At 52.4% G+C, this 20,976-nt stretch overlaps 1 long non-coding RNA gene across 3 annotated transcripts in view; it reads right to left on the bottom strand.

Moving 5' to 3' along the window:
• LOC112933440 (uncharacterized) overlaps nt 1–20,976 on the bottom strand; it is a 33,998-nt gene that overhangs the window by 2,319 nt on the left and 10,703 nt on the right. For 2 of the 3 annotated variants that reach the window (XR_011999961.1, XR_011999960.1), the window contains 2 exons: nt 6,586–6,725; nt 766–920 (listed from right to left, as the gene is read on the bottom strand). This is a non-coding gene — a long non-coding RNA (uncharacterized lncRNA). The remainder of the gene's footprint in view (nt 1–765; nt 921–6,585; nt 6,726–20,976) is intronic. The other variant, XR_011999962.1, reaches the window with a different exon arrangement.

Genomic DNA, 20,976 nt, shown 5'->3' with positions numbered 1-20,976 from the left:
CTCCTCCAACCCCGCTCCGCTCTGTGGCTCCTCTGCGCTTGCGAATCTGCACAGAAGTGAGAGAAAGGCCGACCTTTGCTTTTCTCGCCCCAGCTGGTGTCATCCTCTTAGGAGACCCTAAGTGGTGGAAGAGGAGAGAAGACACAGGGCATCCTGAGTCCGTGCAGGTGCACAAGGCGGGCCGGGCCTGAGCCCTCCTGCTCTTGTGTCTTCCCCGAGCTGCACACGTGGACATGGACGGTACAGGGTTCTTCACCCCTAACTCCCCGTGGGTGGGCTCCCCATTTTCATGGGGTTGATGCGTGAGGCCTCGGCAGATCCTGAGGATTGGCCTTTTTATCTGTAAGAACTCAGAGAGGGGTTCTCTTCGTGACACTCGTACAGCTCTGGCCACGGGGACTTTGACCCTTCAGTGGGTTTGGTGGGGATATTTTTGACACATGTGATCTCCGAAATCAGCTCTTTATGTTTATTCAGGAGGAACGCAGAGCGAGAACTAAGATAAATATGAAAACAATATGCTCTTATCGAGAAGCACCGTCGCCCTGATGGAGGTGACAAAAGGAGGCATTGTCTTCTCCAGGAGTGTTTCTCTATGACCCGGACAAGTTTTAATAAACTTTTCTCCCTCGGCTGTCCCTTGGGTTCTTAAATGTTTGTCATCAAACCCTTGAGTTCCCTAAGGGCTGGGGAGCCGGTGGCTGTGTTTTTCCCCCCACGGCCCCGCCCGCCCAGGAGGAGGGGGGGCGGGGGAGCAGTGCTCACCTGTGAAAGGTTCGTGTTGTCACCGCAATGACAAGCCACCAAACAGGTTCTGTTTGTTCTTTTCACGGCGAGGCTTTCTCCGGCTTTCAAGTATGGGAACAAGTTGGCATATCCTTTTCTAATCTGCTCGCTGGACAAGCCCTGCTTTCAGATACCTGAGAAAGGAGAAGGCAGGGCCGTAAGCCGCGTCCTGGGAAGACGGGGACTCAGGGACTCGAGTTGGCGGAGGAGGGCCGCGGGCCTGGGGCTGGGCCCGGAATGTGGCCACCTGCCCCCTAGCTGACTGTCCCAGTCATCCAGGCCCTGCTTCCCTGTCCTGCCGGGTTCTCTCCGTTTTCCCCAAGGGCACTGCTGGGGGAGAAATCCACCTGCCCACAAGAGGGAAGGCCAGGCATGAGGGCATAATGACCCAAGGCCACCACCCTCAGCGTAAACGGTCAGCCTTGTGTGTGACAGTCTTCGCAGTCCTTCTAAAATGTCTCTTTCTTTCAAAACAGATAATGAAACTCTTCCCTACAGATTCCGAATTCATAAGACTTCAGAAATGCCACCCCCTGCCATCACCAGCAGGCTGGCTCTGTCCTGGCTGTTGTCCTTCCAGGGAGGCCCCCGGGGCCACCGACCCCCGGGAGACCCGCAGAGCCTGTCTCCCCCCACCCCCATACCATCTTCGCACCCACCCTGCCAGCCCGGCTTCTCCTTATCATCTGAATCGGATGAACTTTCTATCCAACAATGAGCTAAAGGTGCAGAAACAGGGTGATTTCCAGAAATGACCCAGAGAGCCAAAGTAGCCAGCATGTGTTCTCGAAGCTGGGTGGGGGAACCACTGGTGGCCCTAAGTTAGGACTGGCCAAGCCTGGGACGCCTCCTAGAGTTGTTTCCTGCCTTGGATGGATTCCTTGGCAGTCCCCAGACCTCTCTGCCTTGGGGCCCCACGGGCCCTTCCACTCTGGGGATGTGCCAGGATCCAGAGCGAAGCCAAGTCAGAAGGAATCTCCCTGCCTCGACGGCTGAGTTCCATATAGGTTTCCCTGGTTCCCACTGCTTCTTCACGGTCCTTGAGGCCAGCTCTTTCCCCAGCTGAACAGGTCTCTGAGGTTCAGAGAACATTTCCAAGGGGAAGGCCACCCTAGTTTTGTGGAGGGCCTCAGGGTCTACTTTCTGGGTGCTGGAGCTGCTAGCCTGGCGGCTTAGGTTCAGGACTCGGGGGTCAGCCCCACCCCACACCTGCAGTGAAGGCTGTGGCTGTGCCAGTCGGGCCCCGGGCCCGAGGTAGGAATGCACGTTCACAAGCAGAGGTTAATGAGACTTAGTCGTTGATCAACACGTCACACTTCATAAACCAGCCTCCCGAGATTTGTGTGTGAGGCACAGCTGCCAAGGGTAATAACCTAAGTCCTGGAAATAACTTAAAGGGGTGGGGTGAGCGAACAAGGAATCTGTGTGTCAGGCAGAGAGGCTCCAGAGGACAAGGGGCCGTGTGCGCACACACGTGTGTACGCTGGCAGGTGCATGCACGCTCGCTTCTAGGCCACTGGTGGGTTTCCGTCCAGGACATTCGGTGATCACTGCTGAGTGGTATGTGTCCCTTCAGCGCAGGGACATGCAGCACAAGAGGCTTGCCCTTGTTACCAAAGATGCCTTCAGGTCCCCATGGTCGTTGTAAAAATCACATAACTCCTCAGGAGTTACTGGGATGCTAACGACATAAAGGTCTCTTCTGCTTCCAACTGGTCCTCCTGTGGGACCCAGCTTCCCAGTCCGTGAAACAGGACAGAATTTATCCGGTCACTCAGACATCCTTTGGTGTCTGAGCGTTTTGAAGTTGGGGGAAATAACCTTTGCCTTGTGAAGACAATTTCAAAGAGCAGGAAAGTTCAGGAAGTGCCTCTCCGGGGCCAGGCTTGCTGTGCTGGCTGAGGAGCCTCACCTCCCCGGGGCCTGTTTTCCAGCCCCAGCCCGGGGGCCCCCCCAGCAGCCTCTCCCCGACTCCAGGCCAGGTGTTTGTGAAACTTCTTGTAAGGCCCTTTATTCTTCAGGCTGCATCTCCAAGACCAGATGAGCTCAGCTGAGATGTTAGTGATGGGAGGCAGTTGTCTGAAACTAGTAATTCGTGAAGCTTGGGAGGTGAACCAATTTGGGAGCCATAGGGTAGTCTTGATACCAGTGATTCACCAGGCGAGGCTTTGTGTCCCTCCCGTATGGCCCATGGTGCCAGAGGTGCCACAGGTTCCCACCTCTTCCTCAGGACTGCCTGCCCAGTGGGGGTACGAGGACCTCTTACAGATGAGAAAATGCAGACTTCTGTCCCCCTCACAAGGGACTCCCCGGGGAGGGCAATGCATCTACACCCTGGTTGCATGGCGTGCAAACTCCCTGCTTCCCGCACCATCTAGGATGCTGCCCATGCGGCACCAGGCCTTCCAGCCGTCCCCTCCCCCGAGTGTGGAGAGGGCTGACCCTCCTTGGTGTCACGACCCCCACCATCCCATTTCTCCTCCACAGAGCCCTTCCTGTCCCCATGGAGCCCCTTCCTCCAGTGTCCTGTCTGCCCCCCACTCGCTAGGCTGGTCCCTGACTTAGAGCTAGGCCCCAGTTTATAGGGATCTGAGGACAGGGCGTCTTCAGGGAATGCAGGGAAGGCAGGTGAGGACCGTGCTATTTCCGCAGTCAGGCTTGGTGGAAGGATCATTCCAGTGGGCCGCACAGAGCTTCTGGAAAAGAGGAAAGGGAAGTGAGTTGTGTTCCCCTCCCTGGGGTTGCTTCAACCTGCCGCTGCATGTGACCTGCGCCTCAGGGGATCCAGTTCAAAGCAGGTCCTTTGGCCCCCTCCCTCCACTCCCTCCTTCAGGACTTGCTTCTGGAATCCGGAATTGCCAGTCGTGGTTTCCAACACCCCCGTGTGCAAGACTCCCACGCACACACAGCCACGTTCGCCGGGGACATTGCCCAATCGGCTCCTTGGCAGTCCTCTGAAGTTGTGGTTGCTACTGGAAAGGCGGCCGGGCTTCGGTGGCAAGTCTGGGACCCAGCTGCCCCAAGCAGCAGTGCTCCAAGCAGGGCAAGGGAGAGTGGAGGCCCACGCCTGGCCTCAGCCTCGCCCTCTGCCCAAGACCACCCAGCTCAGGGTGGGAGCTGTGCTGGAGGGTGCTGGGGCCAGACTTGATCCCACCATGTTAAATCTCTAGGCATGTTTCACGCAGGACACAACAGTAGCACGAGCTGGTGGTCCTTCCCTGGTCGTGTTGGAAATTGTTACACGTCTGCCAACATTTGTAGGTGCCATTGTTTGTTTGTTTTGTCTAATATTTTATTTATTTATTCATGAGAGACACACAGAGAGATGCAGAAAGAGAGAGGCAGAGACCCAGGCAGAGGAAGAAGCAGGCTCCACGCAGGGAGCCCAATGCGGGACTTGATCCGGGGTCTCAAGGATCAGGCCCCGGGCCGAAGGTGGCGCTAAACCGCTGAGCCATCCAGGCTGCCCTGTAGGTGCCATTGTTGATGCTTTGTCTACATTTTACTGGGACACACCAGCTCTCAGAGAACTGGGCATCTCCTTACCTTGAAAGGCTCTTCGCTGCCTCTAATAATGAATGTTGCTGGTGTTTTAAGCTGTGTTTTGGTACATTTCTTCCAGGAATGACTTCTTTCAGTGCTAATTTGGGCCAGATTTCAAAATCATTCAAGTTTATCTTTCAAACCAGTTTTTTCCTCTTAGCTGCATCATCCACGTGCACAATGATTCCAAATGATCACTTGCTATTTCTAGAAATCAGATCCACTTTCAAAGGTATATTTTGCCCAAAGTGCACTCTGCCCGATTCCAGACTCCACACTGAAACCCAAAGGGCTTCATGAGGAGCAGAGACCGCTGAGAGGACCATGGGAGTGGAAACCGCAGAGAGAAAAGACTTGAGAGGCGATGAGACCTGCCTCCAGAACAGGGAATTCTGTGCAGCCACAGAGATTACACAGGACAGATTTCAGCTCCATACAGGGGAACTTTAGGGGCTTTGAGCTGAGGGAAGAACTGTTCATGGGAGTGTGAGCCCCATCTCCACAGAGGTGTGCAAGCAGAGACTGTGCCAGCACTCTGGGACAGGAAAGTAGCAGGAACTGTACTCGGTGGCACCCCTTCCAAATCTGAGATTTTGTGATGGGTTCATATAGAGTGGGCTTTGTGGTTACCCTGACCTGAGTTTGAATCCCAGCCCTACGACTGTTGGCTGTGTGACTTAACTTCTCTGAGCCTCACTTTCTTCACCTGAAAAAAGTGGGTGGTGACCCATACTCACCTCCTAAGGTTGTTGTAGGACTGAATGAGATCACATATGCCAAGTGTAGGCCTGGCCTACCACCACCACCAGTGCCACCATCATCACCATTACCATCATCACCATTGTCATCACCATCATTCCCACCGTCATCACCACCATTACCATCACCATCACCATCAGCACCATCATCACCATCACCATCATCATTGTCACCATCACCATTATCTGATCATCATCATTCGCCCCATCTCTACCTCCATCATCGTTACCACCACAAAATCTGTGCCAGAATTCCTATAGAGCCTTCTGGAATGGCCTGTGCAAGTCCAGCAACATGAAGGATAAGCAGGCACCAGCCTCACAGTCCCATTCAGATACCACCGCTCACCACAGTCCCATTCCTACATGTAGTCCAGTGGTTATTTCAGCAGGGAAGCGAGTTTTAGACTTAAGCTCCACTGCCAATTGAGAAACAGAATTTTGCCACTTTCTAAATATAGGTCTCCAGAGTTTATTTTCCTTCTCCAGAGCTGGGTAGGTCTGGCTTCCTGCTTAGATACACAACATCAGAGGACTCCCTCTTGCAAGTCCACACTTTTCCACGTCTCCTTTCCTTTCCCCTTGGACTCACAGAGCTCCTCTCAGAGCTGGGCTCTCTCGCCACCTCCCAGGGCCTCCTCCCAGATGAGGAAGTGCCCAGCCCAGACTAGCGCCCAAAAGGCTCCAGAGAACACTGAAGGATTGTCCAGTCAGAGCCCCTTGGCCGCCTCACTGCCCAAGAGGAAGTGCTTATTTTGAGTTGCTGGGCTGGCCAGACTGCGGCCCTCAGACTTTCCATCCTACCCAGCACACTCCCAGCCAGTTCTGGCTGAGGGAGGTGCCAGGGCAGACTTCAAGGAGGCGGGCGCTCTTCAGCCAGAGCTTCCGGAGAGGCTGCCGGGAAGCAGGTGGAGTGATCCAGGCCCCAGTCACACCTGCCTCAGGTCAGGGGGCTCCTGGGCCAGTTCCCTTCCCTTGTGGCACTACTTCAGCCTTCCTCTGCATTCTAGGTGGAGGGGTCCAGTAGCTAGCTCTTCCACCAAGTCACTGTTGCTCACTGCATTGTGACCCAAGCCAGTTCTCCTTCCGGAGCACAGTACTAGACCTTGCATCCCTCCATCCAAGAAATGTCCTTCTGGAGCTTTCCTCTGCGATTTGATGCCCCCTTGCTCTGACCGGACTCATCGTACGTAACCTTCTTGGCACTCCTGTGGTGGTGGGGATTTTGCAGGTGCCACCCAGTGCCACTAAGAGAGGGGGCAGCCTCCCATAGGAAGACCTGGGCTTAAGAGCCCATCTTGGCCCTCACCAGCTGTGTGTGCTTATCATACTCGGGTGAGAGATTCTGAGAGACTGAACAAGATAATGGATGTGCGTAGCTTCTGAAAACTGTAAGAGTGGTGTGGTCTTGGGCAGTGGTTCTCAAAGTGTGGTTCCCCAGGCCGGCAGAACGAACATCATCAGGAAATTTGTTAGAAATGCAAATTAGCAGACTCACCTCAAGTCTGAATGAGACACTCTGGAGGTGGGAACCAGGAGTCTGGTTTTAACAGCCTCCATGTACGTGAATCTGATGCACTGGACTAGCGAACGGAAAACAGGCCCCGCCTTCTAGGGTGCACAGCTGGGGAGGGTAACCTAAAATGAATAATAGGTGCTGAATGTAATATTTTGGAAGGTAGGGACCCTGCTCTACTATGTGCATCCCCAGTGCCTGGTATAGCACCTGCACATAGTAGGTGTTCAATTAATAGCTCCTATATAGACTAGGTGTGTCAACACTGAAAGACAAAAGTAGCTCAGAAGTCTTACAATGAATGTATGTTATTTTTATAATTGAGGAAGCAGACAACCCCATTTGAGGAAGAGAGAGAGGTATGGGGTGACAGAAAAAATAGTAGACATGGGCCATTCTTTTGGTGCTGCCCAGAATGGCTACGGGGAGAGGATCGGAGGGCACCTGCACCCAGAAAAGAAGCCTATATCCATGCACCACTGCATCTCTAGGTCTCCCTTGAATGGACCAAGAGGTCACAGGTTGGCTGTGATCAGCATCCACTGTTCATCCTTTGACTATTTGAGCACCTACTATGTGCTATCCTCGGGGCTAAGGATAGGGAGGTGAGCAGGGCACACACAGACCCATGCTCCCAAGCTGGCAGCCCAAGAAGAAGAAACACAGGAACTGCAAGAAGGTAGGACAGTATTGTGACAGGGGACGTATGGGGGCCAGGGGACAGAGGATGGGGGGCAGTGGGCAGGGAAGGGCATGCCAGAGTCAATGGGTAGAGTGTCTCAGGCAGAGGTCACAGCCTATATGAAAATCAGAGGCACAGAGGAACTAGAGAGGTCAGGAGGGGAGGGCACCTGTGAGGGGCCATCAGCCACTGGTCCTGGTATGAGATATGGTGTGAGGCAGGGGTGCAAGGCCCTGCCATTCAGCAAACACTCTCTAGACGCTGGGGAGACCCCAGAACAGAGACAGAGCACAAAATAAGACACTTGGTGGGCTTACATCCCCGTGGCCAAAACAGAAAGAAACCACAAAGCCAAGAGCAGTGCTTTAGGGAGAGGGGTAAGCAGACACCAGGGAGGGAGTGCCTGACAAAGGAGGGTGTGGGGGGCCAAGGGAGGTGAAGGTGGTGTCGTGGCACATAGGTAGGGTCGGGTACATACCAGCTCACCCCCCACATCACCCCACCACGCAGGGCTCTGTGACTTCAAACAGATGGTTCCAGAATGCTGGTTTGCAGTCAAAGAATGCAAAAAGTGCCAAACTTTCAGGGGGAAAAAGACAAAAAGACTACTATGCTATGCTATAGTAATAATATACGTATTATACATGCTATGCTATCTGTATGCACCATACATTGCTGTTAATGCTATACGTACCGCACTATGCTCTACGTGCCACGTAGTATAGTACTGCGTAAATAGCATAGCGGAGCATAGCACAGCATGTACGACAGAGCAGAGTTTACTGCTATGTATGCAACCTACGGATTACTCCATACATACTGTACTGTGCTAAACCAATGCCCCACCACACTCTGCGCACTGTACTGTACGTACTATACTGTGGCACACTGAGCTATATGTACACTCTACACACCGCACCATACATACTATGCTATGCTATACACAATATGCTATACTATAGAGACGCCTGGGTGGCTAAGCAGTTGAGCGGCTGCCTTCGGCCCAGGGCGTGATCCTGGAGTCCCGGGATTGAGTCCCACGTCGGGCTCCCTGCATGGAGCCTTCTTCTCCCTCTGCCTGTGTCTCTGCCTCTGTGTGTGTGCGTGTCTCTCATGAATAAATAAATTACATCTTTAAAAAATATATGCCATACTATATACCACGTCATTATACCATAAACACAATACTACGCTACGCTAATGCTATACTATGTGATACGTACACCATAAATGCTGCTAACACGCTACTACATCTGCTAAACTATCCATAGCACACTAAGCTGTATGAAGCCCGTACTATACGTACCACACTATAGTATAGCCTAATACCTGACATATAATCCATGCTTCACAAATGTTTGTGGGACTGAGCTAAGTCTTCTGTAGCTGAGAATGGGGGGAGGCGTTTATTTATTTATTTATTTATTTATTTATTTATTTATTTATTTTTGCTTGCCTTTGAGACTTGAGTTCTATGCCCTGAGAGCATCATTTCCAAAACTGGTTCTCTCTCCCTTCAAGTCCCAGACCTGTTCAGATACGCTCAGAGGGAAGTGGTAAATGACAGGACCAGGGAGGGGTGCTTGTGGGTGAAACATCAGCCAGGCTAATGACAGTTAATGGGAGGCTGAATCCCACACACCGGCCATACCTGCTGATCCTCTAATGAAGGAGGGTGTTTGGTGGACGTGCTTGCTGGGCTGGTAGCCTCAGGCGGGCTCACCATGAGTGGGTCCTAACCAGTTATCCTCTGAAATGGGGCTTTGAACAAGAGTCGTCCTGGATTCACACTTTATTCTCTACTTCCAAAAAAGTATTTGGGAGGCAGTATGTATTTTTTATTTTTTATTTTTTTCATTTTTTAAATTTATTTATTTATGATAGTCACAGAGAGAGAGAGAGAGAGAGAGAGAGAGAGAGAGAGGCAGAGACACAGGCAGAGGGAGAAGCAGGCTCCATGCCCGGGAGCCCGATGTGGGATTAGATCCCGGGTCTCCAGGATCGCGCCCTGGGCCAAAGGCAGGCACCAAACCGCTGCACCACCCAGGGATCCCCGGGAGGCAGTATGTATAGGGAAAACGAAGATGGGCTCTTGGCCCCGGCCCCGCCACTAACAAGCTATGCAGCCCAGTCACCAGCTGCCTTAGTTTGATTAGTCAGGATAGGTTAGCCTCTGCTGTGGTAACAAGTAAACCCCATGATCTTAGTGGCTGAATAAAATAAAAGTTTCTTTTACTCAGTCACTTCGTGGTCAGGATCTCTGTCATGTGACTACCCGATCAGGAATACTTGGCCTCCGGGGTCCCTGCGGCAGGGAAGGAAGAAGCTTCTGGAAGGTCTTGTCTGAAAGGGCTGGCATCACTCCTACCACACACACCATAGCCAGCTGACCTCATCACATGGCCATACCCCAGCATGCGAGGGCCTGGAACACAGTCCCTCCCCAGGAAGGGAAAAACACATGGAGAGTGCACACATCACCGTCACTCACTCAACTATTAAATCCAGAAATTATTTAATTATGTTTGGGGAGGGGTACCTAATGTGTGCCATGGAATTAAGTGTTAGAGCTACAGAGATGTCCTTGTCCTCAGGAAGTTCAGGGAGGGAGGCAGACTGCACAGTCTACTACAGGAGCAGCACAAGAGGCACCGGAGCCAGCCTGGGCAAAGGGGTGGGCAGCAGTGTGTGCATAAGAAGAGTCACGCGTGCCTATATATACCTACACATGTTAATCGTGAACTTACCTGACATAAAGCATATGTAGCATGCAATTTATAAACTGCTGAAATACACAAAACTCTATACTATGCACAGCCAATGGATTCTTGTAGAATGCATTCATTGATTTTTGCCAAACCCCCACCTTCAACCATGGGTTGATAAGCAGAGTTGCATCCCAATCAGCTCTCTCCCCAATAAATTTGTTGTCCTTAAATCTGATATGTGGTCTGCTCGTACACTATCTCTCCCTTTCATACTAATTATATCTATTAAACTGAAACTTATATTATTATTTATTTATTTGTAAAGACTTTATTTATTTATTCATGAGAGAGAGGCAGAGACATAGGCAGAGGGAGAAGCAGGCTCCATGCAGGGAGTCCGATGAGGGACTCGGTCCCTGGACTCGAGGATCACGCCCTGAGCCGAAGGCAGATGCTCAACCGCTGAGCCACCCAGGTGTCCCTGAAACCTTTTTTTTTTTTTTTTAAAGGACCTATTATCCATCCTAGAGAGAGAGTACAGCAGGAGGATCAGAGGGAGAGGGAGAGAGAACCCCAAGCCGACTCCATGCTGAGCGTAGAGCCCGACGCGGGGCTCAGTCTTACAACCCTGAGATCACAACCTGACCCAAAACCCGGTGTCGGATGCTTCACGGACTGCCCCACCTGGGTGCCCCTTAACCAAAACCTCTTTTGACATGAGCAACTTCTTTGCTAAATCAGTGAGGTTTCCAAATGCTGAGAAATGTTCCCTCCGTCTTTTGTATTATTCACAACGTAATGGCTGCGGACACAAAATATGCTGTTGAGTTTAATCTGAATTACTAACGTTTCTTTCTCACATCACTTTCTGAAGTATAGACAGCCAACAGGTCAAGCCCTGGTTTGCAGCATTCACCATTTCAGGGGTGTAACTACTTCACTGTGGCCAAGTCCCAGCTGCCAAGCTGGTGTTGCTGAATAGAGTCAGGAAGCAAAGTGCATGGGGATCCCTGGGGTCCCCGGGTTGAGTCCCCACGTGGTCCTGGGGTCCCGGGGTCGATTCCTGTGTCGGGCTCCCTGCGTGGGGCCTGCTTCTCCCTCTGCCTGTGTCTCTACCTCTCTCTCTGTGTGTGTCTCTCATGAATAAATAAATAAAATCTTAAAAAAAAAAAGAAAGAAAGAAAGAAAGAAAGAAGAAAGAAAGAAAGAAAGAAAGAAAGAAAGAAAGAAAGAAAGAAAGAAAGAAGAAAGAAAAGAAAGCAAAGTGCAGCGGTAAAAGCCAGTCCGCAATGTTTCCACCACAGAGTGGACATGCATGATATCAAGAGCACAGAAAATAACAATGCAATTAGGAAGTAATGAATTTAGGGTATTTATGCCCTTATTTAATTGTGAGTTAACATCATTTAATTTTAAGATGTTGGCTGTGTGTAACAGCCGGCCTGTAAATTCCTTGAAAACTTAACAGTTGGGCCAACCCAGAGAAGCCGGAGCTCAGAGGCAACTGGAGGCGGATGCAAGGAGGCATTAGCTTTGCCTGGGCCGAGGGGAAGCAAGCGTCGCACCTGTGCCAGAAGTAAGACGGACCGTGCAGGCTGGTGGGAGCACCAGCTAGAGCTGGAACTCGGTGACCCCCTAGCCGAGCCTGACCTTGATCGGGACAGTCTCTGCCTGTGCTCATCGTCCCACAGTTGCCTTTTATTTGAAGTGCTTTGTTAGGGGCAAAAATGATACAGCTACCCTCCACTCGGTGAAGAGCGGCAGCCCTCCTGGGGCCCCAGGGTCCTGCGAGGGGAACGGTGGCCTGGTGGGCAGAGAAGGCAGGTAGCAGGGCGGGGAGGAGGAGGAGGAAAGGAAATGCTGGAGCTGGCCATGGAAGTCACGTTCTGGGAAGTCAGGATAGAGAGAGAGGGAAGGCTCTGGGACCTGGGGAGGGTTTCTTCATGGGAGGACGGCCTGTTCCAGAACCAGAGCCTGTGCTGTTATTCACTGTAGCCCCCCACGGCCGGCTAGGGGGTAAGAAAGATATGCACATGAAAGTCAAGTGTCTAGCACCCGGTCTTACAGCAATAAGGAAAGGGGTGGGCAGGACAGTGGCCAGTGGGGTCACAATTCCCCACGTGGTCCATCTCCTGTGGGGAGCTTGAAATTCCCAGGACAAAGCCGGAGCACCTCCCAGGTAAGCCCATCCTGAGGCTCCTGTGGGGGGTTTTCCCCACAGCTGGTTCCTATCTATCTCATCGGCCAGCAGCCTTCCTGAATGCCCCAAAGCCTCATCCCTCCCGACCTTACCAGTCCACGCATTTTCTCACTCATAGAGACAGGGAAGGGCAGTCCCTTCTCTGGGGGAGGGAGCCGGGTGGCAGCACAGCCAAGCTAGGTGTCCTTAGTCTCCAGGGTGCAGCAGCCTGTGTGTCAGGGTGAGGTCAGACCCCTCTCTGGCATCATGATCCCAGATTCTAAACATCCTGAAACCTTTATGAGTCTTTCAAATCTTCCAAAAATAAAGCAGTTAGGGGACATTCTTTGGCCTTGGAGAATGAGGGGAAGACTAAGGACTCTCCAAGCTGCACGACATGCACACACGAACCTTTCTTGGTCGTGTTTTATAAAGAGCTAAATGGATAGGTAACACATCCAGGTGCCATTCTGGGGACCCTTCCTGCCTCTGTGTGTTCGGATGACACAGAGGTAGGTAGAGATAAAGTTCACATACACGAATGAGCGTATTTATCCTCACATCAGTCCTAGGAGGTGACTTCCAAAATCCCACAGCTGAGATTTGAACCAGGGAGCATTGCTCTTGACGGCCACGTTAAGGCCACTTGCCAACCCCCGGGGGGACAGGGCAGGGTCCCATCACTGGGCCTTTCCCACCCCTCTGGGACACACAGGAGCTGGGAGTCACAATCCACGTGGCATTAGATCTGGGGCAGGCTCCACCACTTAGACAATTTAAGGTCCTTCTTTAAGACAAAGACAATTAGAAAAACAAACAAACAAACAAAACTGTGACTACCCATCGTGCAGGCTGTGGACGCGGCCCAACAAGTGAGGATCCCTGTACGTTAGGCCTCGTGGGCCTCGTGGTGGATAGGCCCCAGCCCTGTAAACTCTGGGGCTATTGCTATCTACACTAGGGCTCCCTGAAGTCTCTTCTGCTCCCTGGCACCTTGTCTGTCTCTCTGCACCCCGGAAGGGGAATCTGTGATGGGGTCTGCGGGAAACCCCCTAGCATAGCCTGCCAGTCTCTCTGCATGCTGTTGAGACAAGCACAGGAGCCCGGGAGCCCCGGCAGCGCCTGGACAGATCCAGACCAGAAGCTGCTGGCACCCAGCCTGCTTCCCAGAAGCATACACAGCCAGGAGGACGACGTGGAAAATTTTCTGAAGCTGGTGGGATCATTAAAATGTAACCCATCTAAGGTCACCCAGGTGTCCCGAAGCTACCGTGGAAACACACAGATGGAAAAAAAAGGATCTGTTCCCTCCTGAATGCCACAAACGGCTCTTCTTTTTAAGAGGTACAGACAGGGGCACAGATGACCTGAGCTGGAGAGCCTCTGTCCCCAGGGATCAGGGCATGTGAGGATCACCATGGGTTGTCTTCGGCTCCTAAGCTTCAGAGACCATCACCCCGGACTGGAAGATTCCACAGTCAGAGGCTCTCATGGGCAATTCCTCCCGGCTCCTTCCCTAAGCAACAGGGGTGGGGAAGGGCAAGGTCAGGCTGTGCAGGGTGGGGCGGGGAGAGGGCTGGTGAGGGGAGGTGGCCCAGAGCCAGGGAGGCCAGGGGGGCGGTGGGCATCTTCACGGAGGAGGGGGCAGTGGGACAGGAGGTGAGTCACACACAGTGGGAGTCGAAATGGTAAGGGCGAGGGGAGCCAGCCTTGTCCCCGTGCAGGAGGGGCCACTGCCACAGAACCGAGGAAACTATTGTGAACCCTCTGGTGCTGGACTGGGATTGGAGACACTGAGCCTTTCCCATCTACATTGACGGGAGTAGAAATAAACTGAACGTAATGTGTGTAGACACATATTCACACGCACATGTTCCCACGGGCTGCTCACAACCTGCAACAACCACAGGCACCCGTGACACGCGGATGTGGACTCCTGACCACTGGGATAGAGAAGTGGCTCGTGACACGCGTGAAGGACAGGATGGTGGATGATTCGGGGGGGTCTGTGATAGGGGAGAACGATCAGACGGGATCCAACCCCAACCAAGACAAGTGGGGTTGCCCCCCAGGAGCAGGGTCGGGGGGGTGCAGAGGATAGGAAATCTCTAAGAGGGAAGTCAAGGGTAAGGGGCATTCGTGCTGGACAACCCCACAGAACCCCTGCTGAGCACAGGCCAGCATTGTAAGGTGTCCAGGATGGGGGACAAGGAGTGTGATCAGAGAGCGAGGGTGCTTGGTGGGGGCTGGAGGTGGCGGCAGGGAAACTGATCTAGCATGGTTCTTGCCCAAAGGGGATTCCACGAAGACAGGAGGGAGCCCAGGCTGGGCCCCACAGAGCCAAGAGCTCAGGGCAGCACGAATAAAGTTGGATCAAGGACAGTCTTTGTCACCATCCACTGTCCCCCCAAAAGACTTGGGGCTTTTCAGAGGAATGGCCAGTTCCAGGGGTTGGAACAGGAAACTGCAAGATCAGTCTGAGACCTATTTTTGTGCCAGAGAATCCAGAAGAGCTCAGGAAACAATGGGGACACATCAAAAGGACACAGAAGCCACAGGGACTGGGTTCCCACTGACCACAGTGGGGACAATCTGAGCATCAAGATAAAGGATAATAATAATAATAATGAGTCATAACCCACTGGATGGACTAGGAAACCACAAGTCCACGTATATGCCAGTTAATTAATTATATCAATTAGTTATAATTGCATTTAACATTCATTAACTATAACTATTTGATGAGCATAAATGGATCTATTTCCCTGGTTTCGAAGTACCTCCCCACAAAATACCGAATAATCATAAATGAAAACTGGCTTCATGTGGGGACCGGGCGGACAGACCCTGATCAGGGAACCAATGCTCCGTCAGTGATGGAGCAGCTGTCTCCGGGCGTCCGTGCTGTTCCCCCGCCATGAGGTTCAGAGCCCGGATCCAGGTGCGGGGGAACATCGGAACACCTGCACCGAGGGGCACCCCAGAACCAACGGGGTCTGCAGTGCTCACGAGTCTAGACGCCGTGAAAGCAGCACAAGACTGTTACAGACCGTGGGGGGCTGAAGAGAGCTCGCGCCCAGATGTGACGCATGATTCTCTGCTGGAGCCATTTGGCAAAGGGGCAAAAAATTGGGGACGGTGGGGGCATCTGGAGGGACCTGGGTGGCTGGGCGGTAGGGACGGAGCAGTCACACTCCCTGATCTGACGGGGGTGTGGTGCTCAGGAGCAGAACGCCCGGGGTGTGCAATTACAATGCTGAAATGTCCAGGGCTGTGCGGGGCCCCAGGTCAGGAACCCAGTCCCACACAGATCTGGACAATGTTGCTTGCAACTTTCCTGCAAAAGTTTGAGGCCGCTTCTAGATGAGTCAATCTTCCATAAAATTATAGGTCCCAGGGCTGGCAGGGAGCTCGGGAGATCCGTTCATGGGGCCCCTTGTCTTGGGGGACTGGATGGGAGTTATTGGCCCCATTTCCCAGGAGACACAGTTGAGACCGAGCGGGACCAGGTGCAATGGGCCTCGTCTCCTGGCCTCTGTCGGACGTAAAACAGCGCAGGCTGCCCCTGCCCCCCTGACCCTGCATGATGCCGCGGGGTCCTCTGCTGGGCAGGAGGTCTCCGCGCTGAAATCAGAAGAGGAAAAAAAATAACAGAATTATGTGTAGACTGACCATCAGGGCTAAATGCGGAGGGCCGAGGACCTTCCATCTATAAGGTCCCCTCAAGAAGAGAAGCTGCCTCTGTGGCCCATTCGCGCACGGGGTACCCACGGGGGATACGAGGGCAGGTGGAGAAGGAATTCAGGAGAAGCCTTCCCCACGAAAGAGGTAGATTTTGCTTGTGAAAAGACAGTTATTTTCGGGGAGACAAGGACATTTATTTTAGGGGAGGGGTCCCTCACGGAAGCTAAGAGTAAGAGGTAGAAGGCCAGGCCATGTGATCGGTGGCTAGCAGCAGGGGACACACGGCTGTTCCAGGGAGCCTGTCTGCGCGGCCCTGGCCTGTGACGGCAACAGACGGTCTCATCTCTGCCTGGAAACACCCTCTCGTCTGTGCCGGGCCCCATGACACCCGCTGGCCCTCACGACAGCCCGGCCCAGCCACACTCAAGGTTTAAAACGAAACACAAGAATTGCTGAGGTCCCATGGCTGCTGTGTGACAGGCAGGATGGCCCCAGGGACCCACAAGGGGCACCAGCTAGAAATTCTTGCGTCAACAGCAGAGGGGACATTTTTCCCCGGAAGCCAACCTCCTGGAGGCCTCCGATCGAAGACGGCAGTCATCTTTCAAAACATACAACCTGCCATAGACTTGAAAAGAAAAAATGCTCCCAGGTTCCTAAGGACAGACCCTGGTGACAAGGCCCTGTGAGGAGCAGCCACTGTCATTTCTGTCTTTACATATAAAGAAACTGGTCCCGGGCCACTCTGCGACCTGGTCAGAACCAGAACACAGTCCTGCTCCCTGCCCTTGGGGCTTTTCATCCCCTATCAGCTGTGTTTTTATCAAAATAACCTCAGTTTGAGGGGTGCCAGGGGGGCTCAATCGGTTGAACATCCAACTCTTGATTTTGGCTCAGGTTGTGATGTCAGGGTCGTGGGATCGAGCCCCGCCTCAGGCTCTGCACTGTGCGTGGAGCTTGAGATTCTCTCTCTCCCTCGCTCTCTGCCCCTCCCCCCACCTCACGCTCACTCCTTCTCTAAAAAAATAATAACAATAAGGGAGGCCTGGGGGGCTCAGTGGTGGAGCGTCTGCCTTGGCTCAGGTCGTGACCCCGGGGTCCTGGGATTGAGTCCCACATGGGGCTCCCCGCAGGCAGCCCGCCTCTCCCTCTGCCTGTGTCTCTGCCTCTCTCTCTCTGTGTCTCTCATGAATAAATAAATAAAATCCTAAAATAATAATAATAATAACAATAATAAAAATAGCCTCAGTTTGAGTGAAACAGAACCAGGTTTGGTTCCCTTTATCCAGAAGCACTGACCAGTCAGCCTGCCTGGAAGTGGTCGCAGGCTTGCAGGGAAGGAGGCTGCCAGGAACGGTCTTCTCTTCTGTTTTCCGACAAACTCCTTCCAAAATTCACTCCCTTGGAGACCACGCAGATGGGGTCTGGTACTTGCAGAGCCTTTACAGCATGATGTTTCATATATGTGAGAATCACACCCAAAAGGCAATCACACCCAATCACACCCAAAGGGCACCTGGGGAGCCTATCTGAGCTTTGAGCGGCATTAGTAGGACATCAACTTGCTTGAGACCCAAATAATATTGGCTTAAGACAGAAATCTGTACTCCTGTCATGTGAAAGTTCAAATATGCAGGCAGAGCTAGCATGGCAGGCGCACAACTATCAGGATCCAGTACCCTTTAACTATTTGCTTTGCCATCTTCAACATGTGCTTCCGTCTCGTGGCCCCAAATCGCTACTCCGGTTCTTGCCATCATGTCTGCATTCCAGCCATGAGGAAGGTGGCAGAGCAAAAGGTAAGGGCACACGACTTCCTTGAGGGACATGACCCAGAATCTGCACACACCTCACTCCATGCACATGGCATTTGCCAGAACTTTGTCACATGGTCCCAGCCAGCTGAAGGCAAAGCTAAGGACCTAGCACCTCTAGTACAACATACTATATCATAATAACAGTACTATGCAACATAGTGCTATGTCATCAATGCTTACTGGGGCATCAGCTAGCAAGTCTGTCCCACAGTAATGCATTTTAGGGGCTCAGAACTAAGAGAGGAGTCCCTTTCTCCAGCGCTCACACTCTTAGGCCGAAGCTGGACCCAGTGTCCTCGGCTCAGAAGTGCACACTGGACCTGAGCCAGGCTAGACCAGCGTGCCTACCTCGCCTCTCTCAGGAATCTGTGCTAGCATTCCACTCTCTCTCTCCCTTGTCTCGTTCACATGCTTTCTGCTTTGGATTTGGCCCGGGGCTCTTGCTCTGTCTTCAGGGGGAAGCTGCTGGGCACCTCCTCCTGCACATCAAGACTTCGCCTCCTTCCATCTGGCCAGGGAGAGGTGACCCAGGAGAAACAAGCCTCCCGTGGCAGAGGGTGAGTTCTCAAGCTCATCGACCAGCCTCCAGCGCAGCCTGTGCCGTGGGCCAGAGTCAGAGCCAACCTGCTGGCATGGAGGGAGAGGGTGAAAGTGACCCTCACCGGCGTGTGCAACCAGTGTCGGAGGCGGGTGCCCACAATCACAGGGATACCTGTCCCAGAGGCACAGTGTGTGCCCTGCTGCGCACATAGCTGGCAGCTGCATCCCTGCATTTCTTTTGCAACTGAGCCATTCTGGAGCAGCCTCCTGTACCAAGGGAGGTGCTATTTGGCCTCAGACGTTGGGCATTCAGGACGGCTTCAGCAGAGGTCAGAGATATGGGAACCCAGGGTCCTGTGTCTAACAACTCGGTGACCTGAAGGGCAGTGCAGCATGGTGGTGAAATACATAGGCTTTGGAGTCAAAACTTCTAGACTCTGGTCCTGGCTCCAGTGTTTATTACCTTGGGACTATGGGTAAGTTACCTGGTATCTCTAAGTCTCGGCTTCCCATGTGTAAAATGGAGATGACTGGGGCGCCTGGATGACTCAGTTGGTTAAGCATCTGCCTTTGGTTCAGGTCATGATCCCTGGATTCCGGGGTCTGGGATGGAGTCCCATGTCAGGCTCCCTGCTGGGCGAGGAGTCTGCTTCTCCCTCTCCCTCTGCCCCTCCTCTGCGCGTGTTCTCTCTCCCTCTCAAATAAATAAAGTCTTTAAAAAATAAAATAAAATAAAATGGAGATCCTTGTGCCTATGTGGTGGGATTGGTGAGTAATAAATGGGTAACACAGGTAGGTGTCTGGCCTGTAGGAAGCCTTCCATGAGCATCAGCCACACTCAGTCCTTAATCTCCTTGAGCCTCAGTTCCTCCTTGCACATAAACAAGGAAACTATTTCTACACTCAGTGTAGGACATTAAGGGTGAAAATGACTTGCATCTATAAAAGGTTTTTCTCTTTTTTTAAGATTTTATTTATTTATTTGACAGAGAGACAGAGAAAGAGCACGGGCAGGGGGAGGGGCAGAGGCAGAGGGAGAAGCAGGCTGCCCACTGAACAGGGAGCCTGATGGGGCTCGATCCCAGGACCCTGGCATCATGACCTGAGACCAAGGCAGATGCTTAACCGACTGAGCCACCCAGCCGCCCCAGCCATGTTTAGTTTCATGAGAAACCGCCAACATGTTTTCCAGAGTGCCTGTGCCGTTTTATTATGCCACCAGTAAAGTACACAATGCATTTATTTTTTGACCTGCCTTGCCATAAATGCCACTAATCTCATTCTCCCAAAGTACATTTCCTAATTATAATACTGAATGTCCCGAGAACACCACCACGGGAGCAAAAGTCATCAGAGAGCAAATAGAAGCTTTGGGAACTAGAAGCAGTGACTGTCAAAAGTCAGTCCCTGCACTTGGACTTTGAGCTGGCTAAGATGCTAGGAACTTTTTCCTTCTAAAGATGCAAGGCTTGTTGGGTGTGGGTGCAGAACGAGGATGGGGTCCCGCACTGCTCCTCGTAGACTCTCCCCATCCAGCTCCTGTTTGACGGGCCTGGTGCTGCCCCTCCCCCTGCAAGCATCCTTCCTTGTTTTTAATGTTCTCAGCTGTCCTTGCAGCCTGTACTCTCTACCAAGGTTGCATTAAAAGTTTCCCCCTGTGATTCTGCAGTTTTACAGCTGGTTCAGTCATGTCTGCCTTTCTTAAAACTTGTGAGCCTTTAAGTAAACACATGCTCAGAAACACAGAACATTCCTGTGAATTCCTTTGAAGCTCCGTGTTAGGTTCAGAATGCGTAACATGGGTTTATGCCGACAGAAAGTCTGACCTTAATTTCAAAAATATTTTGTGGATGTTTGGAAAAGAATGTAAGTCTTGTATACCCGTGGTCTATCGGGTATCCCCAGAGATTCGTGTTTCAGAAGCCAAGACTAGGGCCATGTCAAACCTGTTTAAAAAAAAAAAAAAAGACAGAGAAAGGGAAATGCCAGAGGGCTGCCAGTCATTTACACTATAGTCTAAATGCTATGGTCTAAAGTCTACCTTTCCTGAGGGACGTTTCAAGTCAGGAGTGGGAGGAAGAAAGAGGACAGCGATGGGGAAGGGACAGCCAAAGGGGCGGAGAAGGGCGGAAGCTGGGATTAGCAAAGTCAGCCTTCACCTCTTTGCATCCTCTGACATCACTGAACAGGCATTTGTAGCATGTGTGATACACCTCCTGGTCCCAGAACATTCCATTCTGAGGCTCTTTGCCAAGAGAGGGCTGTCTGAAGCCCCAGGGAGACCAGAACCTGGCTGAGACCAGGTTGGAAGTTCAGGCCACTGTAATTATCGAGCTGGGCGGCTTCCTCGGGAGATCCTTTCAGCTCCTTGCGCAGCTCCTCTTTCAGTCGTGGCCCCTGGGCTGCCTGGGCCCCACCCTTGGGGAGGAGGAGGCCAAGTGTGGTGTGGCCAGGCCCACCCAAAGGTGATTTACAGGCCAGGCCAGAAGTGACATCATGCTTCCCCCATCCCCCACCCCACCCGCAGGGCCCAGAGGGCAGCTGGCCAGAGTGTCTTTTCCTCAGGGGTCTTGGGAAGGGGATTGAGCTGGTTAGTTTGGGTTAGTGCAGCCTGTCCAGGGAGTCATTGGGCCCCAGGAGCCCTTTCAGTTTAGGATGACTTCAGACTGGTTGGGTCTTACCTATGTCCCTGGGCCCTGGTGTGCTAATGGAGTTCACATATTTAAGTTGAGTGTGTCATTTAGGACAAACAAAGCCCCTCCA

This window comes from Vulpes vulpes, chromosome 2, assembly GCF_048418805.1.
Source record: "Vulpes vulpes isolate BD-2025 chromosome 2, VulVul3, whole genome shotgun sequence".
NCBI classification, from domain to species: domain Eukaryota; kingdom Metazoa; phylum Chordata; class Mammalia; order Carnivora; family Canidae; genus Vulpes; species Vulpes vulpes.
This window is presented reverse-complemented; position numbering and strand designations above follow the sequence as displayed.